The sequence below is a fragment of the Bufo bufo genome, chromosome 3, assembly GCF_905171765.1.
Source record: "Bufo bufo chromosome 3, aBufBuf1.1, whole genome shotgun sequence".
NCBI lineage: Eukaryota > Metazoa > Chordata > Amphibia > Anura > Bufonidae > Bufo > Bufo bufo.
The window spans coordinates 572,118,826-572,127,282 of NC_053391.1; the positions used below are offsets into that span (position 1 = coordinate 572,118,826).

Genomic DNA, 8,457 nt, shown 5'->3' on the forward strand with positions numbered 1-8,457 from the left:
AACAGACAATGCACTTTTAAAGTTGTGGTTCTCCTCCCTCTCTATCCCTGTCCTCTTTTTAAGCACACTGTATTCGCCTATTCTCTCCAATTTTCGCGCAGAATTACTGTTATATACTGGCAGCCTGGACCGGTATCTCGCTTTTTTGATGACTTCTCTGCATGTCTACCCTACTTTCTCTTTTCAGAAATACTCACTATCATCCCTGGTGACTTTAACATTGTTAATAACATTCAATGTTATTGGCTTGCACTCAATCTCTTAACCGAACTTCTTCTCCTGACCTAACACAATTGTCAGACACTCCAACTCACTTTGATAGTGACATTCTAGATCTTGTTTTCTCTCACTTATGCTCTCCTTGCAACCTCTCAAACACCCCTTTCCCCCTTCTCAAACCACAACCTTGTCAGTTTCACACTAACCCTGTCGCCAACCATGATTCCACTGACACGGCACACTGTTACCTCGAGCAACCTTTGCCACCTCGACCCTTCTCTTCTCTACTATGCTACTGACCACCTTTATGACAAAATCTCACCCCTGTCCTGCCCCGACTACTTCTGTCTACTAGAGCTCGCTCTTATCCTCCCTAGACACTTTGGCTCCCCTCAATTAACACAGAGTTTGAACACGTACACTACAACTGTGGCAAACTAAAGAAACCAGACTTATAAAAAAGACATAGCCGCGCTCTTGAACGAGTGTAGCTGAAAAATACAAATTCTAAATATTCACAATGACTTACAAAGCCATCCACAACTCCGCCCCAGGATATATATCATAGCTTGTCTGAAAATAACACCCCTCCGCTCTTCCAAAGACCTTCTACTTTCCTGCTCCCTCATCCACTCCTCCCATGCTCGCCTCAGCGACTTCTCTATAGTCTATCCCATCCTCTGGAACTCTTTAGCCCAACCTGTCCGTCTATCTCCCACTGTGACTGCCTTTAGGCGGTCCCTGAAGATCTCTTCTGGGAAGCCAATCCCACCTCAACCTCACCACAGAACTCTCACATTCTAAAGCAATTAATCCCCTGCACAGCTACCTCCTCATGTATCACTTGCCCCTCCCTTTAGATTGTAAGCCCTCAGGGGCAGGGCCCTCCTTACCATCTTGTCTTAAATTGCATTGTGATTGTAATGTCTTCCTTATATTGTAAAGCGCTGCGCAAACTGTTGGTACTCTATAAATCCTGTATAATAATAATAGAAATAGGTCTATTTATGTACACCTGCTATCATTGACAAAGAACTCAAAAACAGCAGAAGCAATTGGAAATCATGAAGTGTTAACTATTTTAAGATGAGACATCATATCAATTACCCTGTAACCTCAAATTCATCCTCAAATCAAACACTAGTGTGTTAATTAAATCTTACCAGTACTTTCATGGTTTATATGTTCGGAAACCACAGGGAATTCAGTAACATATCCATGGATGCCTTTTACTGTTCACTACTATGTTGTATAGCATTGCGAAGTTTCAAAGACAATGTTGCTTTTCGCTTTTGTGTGTTCTGTGTAATCTAATAGAAAACGTACAGTAGTTTGTTAATTAAAAAAGTTGTATCAACAATACAATAGCGTTTGTTTTTTAATTGATAAACAAATAAATTAGAATAAGGTTGATTATTATAAAATAACTTGGTTATTTGTGCACTAGACCAGGGGATACAAAGAATGTGGCTCAACATCCATTTAAAAGATGTGGCATCTGGCCCTTATTTGGAAAAAGTTTGTATAATCCCTGCACTACACCCTACTGTTATATTTTGCCAGGCTACTTAAGATTTTTAATGGAAAAGTAAAAATGTATTGTTGTTACCATTATGTACTAATCATTTTACTTCTTCTTAAAACAAGAAAGTTATTACAATTACATTAATAAAAGAGCATAATGTGCATCGTATATTTAGGTTTACCTTAAACTCCGGATAGCTGATTATGTGCGATATAAATATTGTAGCAGTGCTGCCCATTTTTTTGGTATTCTTTTCGCAAAGTTAAAGTCTTCTCCCTTTTTTTTAGAAAAGAGTACTATTATGGCAGTATATTAGAAACAACAGTACTTGGATTTATAGACATGAACTATGAGAGCTGATGGCGATATTCATCATTCTAAACAAAATATGGTAATCTAATGGGTTCAATGTGCTCATGTTTATGCTTTAATACATGTTGAAGAGAACAATTCACATATCATCTTTTATGCTACATCGATCATCATAGTTTTCTAAGCAATAATTTACCTAAATCCAAATTACACATTTTTCCATTTGTTTTGTGTTTTTGTATGTATTAGAACAACGGTGAAGAAATACGTGATAATGCTAGACGTTTTAAATAGTGCACATGAACAAGATCATTGTGGGAAATATACCCAAAAACTCTAGATCATTAATGATAAAAAACAAAACCAATAACAATACTACTCACTTTTAAGTAAATTGCATTTGAATTTTAAAGGAATTATTGTCCGGTTGATAGAGCACGGCACTTAAATATTGAATTGGTCGTGGTAGCATTGTACAGCCACTATTAAAAACACATAAACTGAAATTTAAATTTACAGTAATTATCAAAAATGTTCTGATATTCAGCATGCTATATTAAAATTACCTGCTTCAGATCTCTGTGCTCTGCATATTTTCTTTTCTTTGAAAGGCCACTATCTTTACCTAAATGGCACTGAAGATTTTTAGTCCCAACTATCACATATGGTATCCCCGTGAACTTCAGAATTATGCGTTTTTTGCTTGAAGGACCTTTCCAGTGAATTCTAGACTTTGCATTAGCCTGAAAATCTGAAAATATATAGCAGATTGATATATTATTTAGAGCATTATGTAACTACATTAAGGAATCGTACTTTTGGCCATTAGACTTTATTTTATTGCAAGTACATTTTAACACTATTGAAAAATCAACAATTTCCACAACAAATAAATATGTGCAAAAGATTAACGTTAAAAAGATATTACCTGATTATTGTTCCACATTTGCTTTTTGGAGTTCATTGTAATCCTCATCCACACAATAGAAAAAAAACTCTGTCTTTTATCCTACCAAACCATGCTACTTAAATTATGTTTATTCAAATTACAAAAATATTACATTCATTTTATTTGTACATTTAAAGGGGTTCTAAACCCTTCATTTTTTTGCATACATATAGTGCTAGCAAGCAGTAGATATAGGCAAAAAAATCTAATAAAAAAAAAAAAACGCTTTAACAGCGGTTCACACTTACCCTCTTTTCATCGCTTGCTCCCGCTCGAGAATCAGAAACTGCTCGGGCTGCCACAAAGCATCTTGGGGTGGGCGCATGCGCAGTTCGGATTTTCGACCAGGAGATGAGCATAGACGCAAGTAAAGTCTATGGACGCGTGCACCCGCATGCAGACACTGCTGGATCGGAAGTGCCTGCAAGCAGAGAGGAGTCAGCGCTGGAATGGAGAGCCATCGCACCACTGGAGGGACAGATGAAAACATCAGGAAAGAAGAAGAAGATCGGAATAAGAGACATCATTTAAGTTAAGTGTTGACATCAACATTGGGGGAGGGAAAAATTTTTTGGACTTTAATGTCACTCTAATTTAAAAAAATAAACAGCACAAGAACAAAAGAAAAACCCACATACAATTTGTAAAAATCCAAACATATTATATACTATACATAATTCATACCTTACACAGCAGCGCTCTAACACTTTATGTAGTTCAATATACACATGTAAATAAACACCAACGCACCAATGATGCATATATTATTAATTGCACAACTGAACTTGCACATCCATGTGGGTCCGGGTGTCTGAACTTGCATGCACACTGTCTGTGTACAAGTGCGAATTCCCCCGACATGCAAGTTGGGGTTTGCGGATGACACCGTACAGCCGTGTCCTCCAATAGAAAAGAACAGGCTCCTGCTTGCAATGACAAGCGGCAAATTGTCCCACCCGGTATCGGCCCATTAACAGGCATGTACACACTACACTAACGGGCATTGTGAATGAGGCCTTCATCAGTAAGATATCAATTAATTACATTAAACAATCTTAACAATATTAGAAATAATGAAAATACAGTTTGTCAAGAAACACTGATTTCCTGATGATAAAACATTTTAACATTTCAAAACATTTATAAATATCACAATATGTAATGTAACTTTACCTTCATTCCCAAAGTTCTTAGTCTTTTTTAAGCAAATAAAGTTTGATTTCGAACTTTCCTCGAATTCCGTTATTGCTTTTTGCCTTATGTGGTATGAATTGAAGATTTCCACTTGTGGATTTTCTTGAAGGCTGGAATCCTCTAGTTCTATCTATAAAAGGCAGTGAAAATTAACAACTGTTTTCAATGTACTTTAGTACTAGTAAAAATTATTTGTAAGTTGTAGGGCTTCTGTCACCCCACAAAAGTCTTTTTTTTTTTTGGGATAGTTACATTCCTTATAGCGCGATATAGGAGAATATAATCTTGTCACTTACTTTCATGCGGCCGTTTCTTTAGAAAACGAAGTTTTATAATATGTAAATCCGGTCTCTACCAGCAAGTAGGGCGTCTACTTGCTGGTAGCCGCAGCCTCCTCCGGCCGGCCCTGTCAGTATTTCAAAAATCACGCGCCTCTGTTCATTCGGCGCAGGCGCTCTGAGATGAGTAGGCTCGTCTCCTCAGAACTCCCTCAGTGCGCCTGCGCCGATGACGTCTTCTCTTTCGGTGATGTCATCGGCGCAGGCGCACTGAGGGAGTTCTGAGGAGACGAGCCTCAGAACTTTTACATTTACATTTCGCTGACAGGTCGATTCCGTGGTCGGCAGCAGAAGGTAAACAATGGTGAGAAACAGCCAGCCTGCGATTGGGTAGTTCAAATCTCAAAAGTCTATAGCAGGCTGGCTTTTGAAAGCCCGCCCACCAAGCACAGGATCGTTACAGAGAGATAACTTTCTCTGGGCCGCTCCTCTGTTCAGTGGGCAGGTCTTCAAGAGCCATCGGACTATTGGAAATTGAAATAGTCAATAGCAGCCTGGCTATTGCTCCAGGATCATTATATGCACCTGTCAATTCAAATGATTTGTAGCACGAGTGATTATTGCCCGCAACAATTGTGACAACAATTGCCCGCACCAACTAATATGTTTTGATGCTTACACTACTGTTTTTAAATTATTTAGAAAAAAAACACTAATTTTACATATTTATTTACATTCTTGCCTAGTAGCCTGTAATGACCGACGTCACGCACAGGGAGGATAAAAGGCAAAGCCCTGCCCAAGGGAGAGGGAAAGGTGGTGACCCCTAACTCACCTTGCGGCTGGCACCTGACTGCCCTGACGTCCCTAGACGGGTTCCTCACCCGTGCGGCGATCACGTGCCTAAACCCTGGCTTTCCCTAAAATGAGCCCTAGATAGTGAACGGGCCGGTGGGATCGCTAGTCCGCACCACTATCACTAAGAGGGAAACACCAGGGAGAGGACAGACAAAACAAACAAACACATACACCCAGGTGGGCGATCACAATAGACCACAAAGGTCCAACAGGGATCCGGAGGGTAGCGTTCTGGACCAACTACCAGAGAACGCAGCAACACAGCTCCAGAAGGTCAGAATAGATGTCCAGGCAGGAAGTTCTATCTCTGGCAACCAGAGAAGTGTGAGAGAGGAATATAAGGAGGTTTGGGAGTGCTGGACAAGGAACAGCTGAGGAGAAGGAGCTACGGATCCCTGAGTGAGCCAAAAGGGTTTGCAAAGCAAACCCAGAAAGCTACCATAAGGAAAACAGCCCTATCTTAAATAGAGCGTGCAGCCAACCACTGCGACTTCCTGACCCCGGGTATAACGGAGTCAGGCGTGGTTCTCGATACCCTCGTGACAGTACCCCCCTCTCTACGAGGGGCCTCCGGACACTCAGGACCAGGTCTCTCAGGATGAGAGGTATGAAAAACTCGAACTAGCCTGTCGGCGTTTACCTCAGATGCAGGAACCCACATTCTTTCCTCGGGACCGTAACCTCTCCAATGCACCAGATATTGAAGAGAGCGGCGGACCCGATGAGAATTAACAATTTTGGATATCTGAAATTCTAGATTACCATCCATGACAACAGGAGGGGGTGGCAGCGGTGACGGTTCTAGAGGTGGAACATATTTTTTGAGTAACGACTTATGAAAAACATTATGAATTTTAAAAGTCTGAGGTAACTCCAGGCGAAAAGCCACGGGGTTGATGATGGCTACAATTTTGTAAGGGCCAATAAACCTAGGACCCAGTTTCCAATAGGGAACCTTCAATTTAATATTCCTAGTAGACAACCACACATAGTCATTCACTCCTAGGTCCGGACCTGGCAACCGTCTCTTATCAGCCATGAATTTGTATTTACCTCCCATATTTTTCAAGTTAGCTTGCACCTTCTGCCATACCGATGAAAGAGATGACGAAAACCGTTCCTCTTCGGGAACCCCAGAAGACCCCCCCTCTTTGAAAGTACAGAATTGGGGATGAAAACTATATGCACCAAGAAATGGTGACTTGCCAGTGGATTCCTGACGACGATTATTTATGGCAAACTCAGCTAACGGTAAATATGATGACCACAACTCTTGGTTTTCAGACACAAAACATCTTAGATATGTCTCAAGGTTTTGGTTGGTACGCTCAGTCTGTCCATTCGACTGAGGATGGAAAGCTGAGTGTCACGACTGTGACTGATCCAGACAGGTCTGGGAGGAGAATGTCGCAGCGACTTGCTACTCGCGATAGCTTGTGAGTTTGCTCCATGGTTCAGGGTATGTCATCTGGGTTTTGCCTTGTGAACCTTTTTGTCCTGACTGGGAGTTTGTAGGCATCCTTCTCAGGTGAGTCCTGTCTGCCACTCCCAGCTACTATATTAGTTTCACTTTCACTTGCAGTCATTGCCAGATATAGTCCTTACTTCCAGTTCTTTTCTGACCTTTGAAGGAGATCGTTTGATGGTGTTGCTGTGGAGCTCTTGTCCGGCGTGGACTGTCGTGATTGGGATCGCCTTCTCTGCTCGTGACTGGATAAGTCTATCTCTGATATAGTTTGTTTGTTGCTGTCTTCCCCTGCTGTTCTCCTAGACATGAGTGATGGTGACTAGTGCTCCCATTGGCCTTTCCCCACTCTAGGCTTTAGGGTGACTGAGGGTTTAGGCATCCTGCTCGCCGCACGGGTTCACACCCCGTCTAGGGTATCAGGGCAGACAGGTGCCAGCTTAGGGTTAGTCAGGGGTGGCCATACTATTCCTATCCGTAGATAAGGGTCCCCCTTCCCCTCCGTCTGGTGCGACACGACTGCTGCTGGGGTAGCGGTCGTGACAGTATATCTGGCCTTTTAAAAAAAAAAAAAAAAGTGACATTTCCTTTTTTTTTTGCTTGCTGTTTTGCATTGTATTTTTCTGTTCCACTATGGATCCGGTTACGGTTTTGGCGAAACAATTACAGGGATTATCCCTTGAAGTGGCAGGATTAAAAGCAACAGTGCTGCAGCAGCAGCAGCCATCCTTGGGTTCCACCGTTGCTACGGGAAACCAAGGTACTCCTGAGCCAAAAGTGGCTTTACCTGATAGGTTCTCAGGAGGGAGAGACCAATTTGTAACCTTCAGAGAAGCTTGCAAATTGTTCTTCAGGTTACGCTCTAGATCCTCCGGCGGTGAGGAACAACGGGTGGGTATTGTAATTTCTCTCCTGCAAGGAGATCCGCAGGCTTGGGCTTTCTCCCTACCATCAGACTCTCTGGCCTTACGATCAGTGGAGGAGTTTTTTGAAGCCCTGGGTCTCGTATATGATGACCCGGACAGGGTCTCACTGGCTGAGTCTAAGCTACGTGGACTTCGGCAGGAGAACCGGTCTGCTGAACTATATTGTTCCGAATTCCGTAGGTGGGCTACTGATACGTTATGGAACGACTCGGCCCTTAGGAGTCAGTTCTGCCAGGGGTTGTCTGAAAAATTAAAAGACGCGCTGGCGGTATACGAGGTCCCTGGGTCTCTGGAGGCTGCTATGTCTCTGTCCATAAGAATCGACAGACGACTCAGGGAGAGACTATTAAATTTTACGGAGGCCTCTATAGGGCAGGGATCAGTTTGTTATGATCCAGTCGAACCAATGCAAATAGGGGGCGCCACTAGACGGGTGAATCCTCCTAAGTTTCGCTGTAGGTCAGAGGTTTGTTTTCGTTGTGGGAGGAGGGGTCATTTTGTAAAGGTTTGTCCCTCAGAACCCAAGAGACCACAAACAAAGGAGCCGCCGGGAAAACTAGAGTCCCCAGATTGTGCGGAGGATAACAGTCTGGGCGTATTCGTTTCCTCTATACGCATGTCTCAGTTTTTGTTGTCCGCTACCGTTGAGGCGGGCAATAAGACTGAGATCTGTTCCGTCTTTTTGGACAGTGGGGCGGGGGTCAACTTGGTGGATTCACGGTTTGCTCAGG

At 42.5% G+C, this 8,457-nt stretch overlaps 1 long non-coding RNA gene across 1 annotated transcript; it reads right to left on the minus strand.

Moving 5' to 3' along the window:
* Positions 1 to 1,466: 1,466 nt before the first annotated feature.
* On the minus strand, positions 1,467 to 2,945 carry LOC120993710. Its single transcript, XR_005777314.1, has 3 exons — positions 2,623 to 2,945; positions 1,926 to 2,020; positions 1,467 to 1,529 (listed from the first exon to the last, which is right to left on the minus strand). It is a non-coding gene; the product is annotated as an uncharacterized LOC120993710 (long non-coding RNA).
* Between the last annotated feature and the right edge of the window lie 5,512 nt (positions 2,946 to 8,457).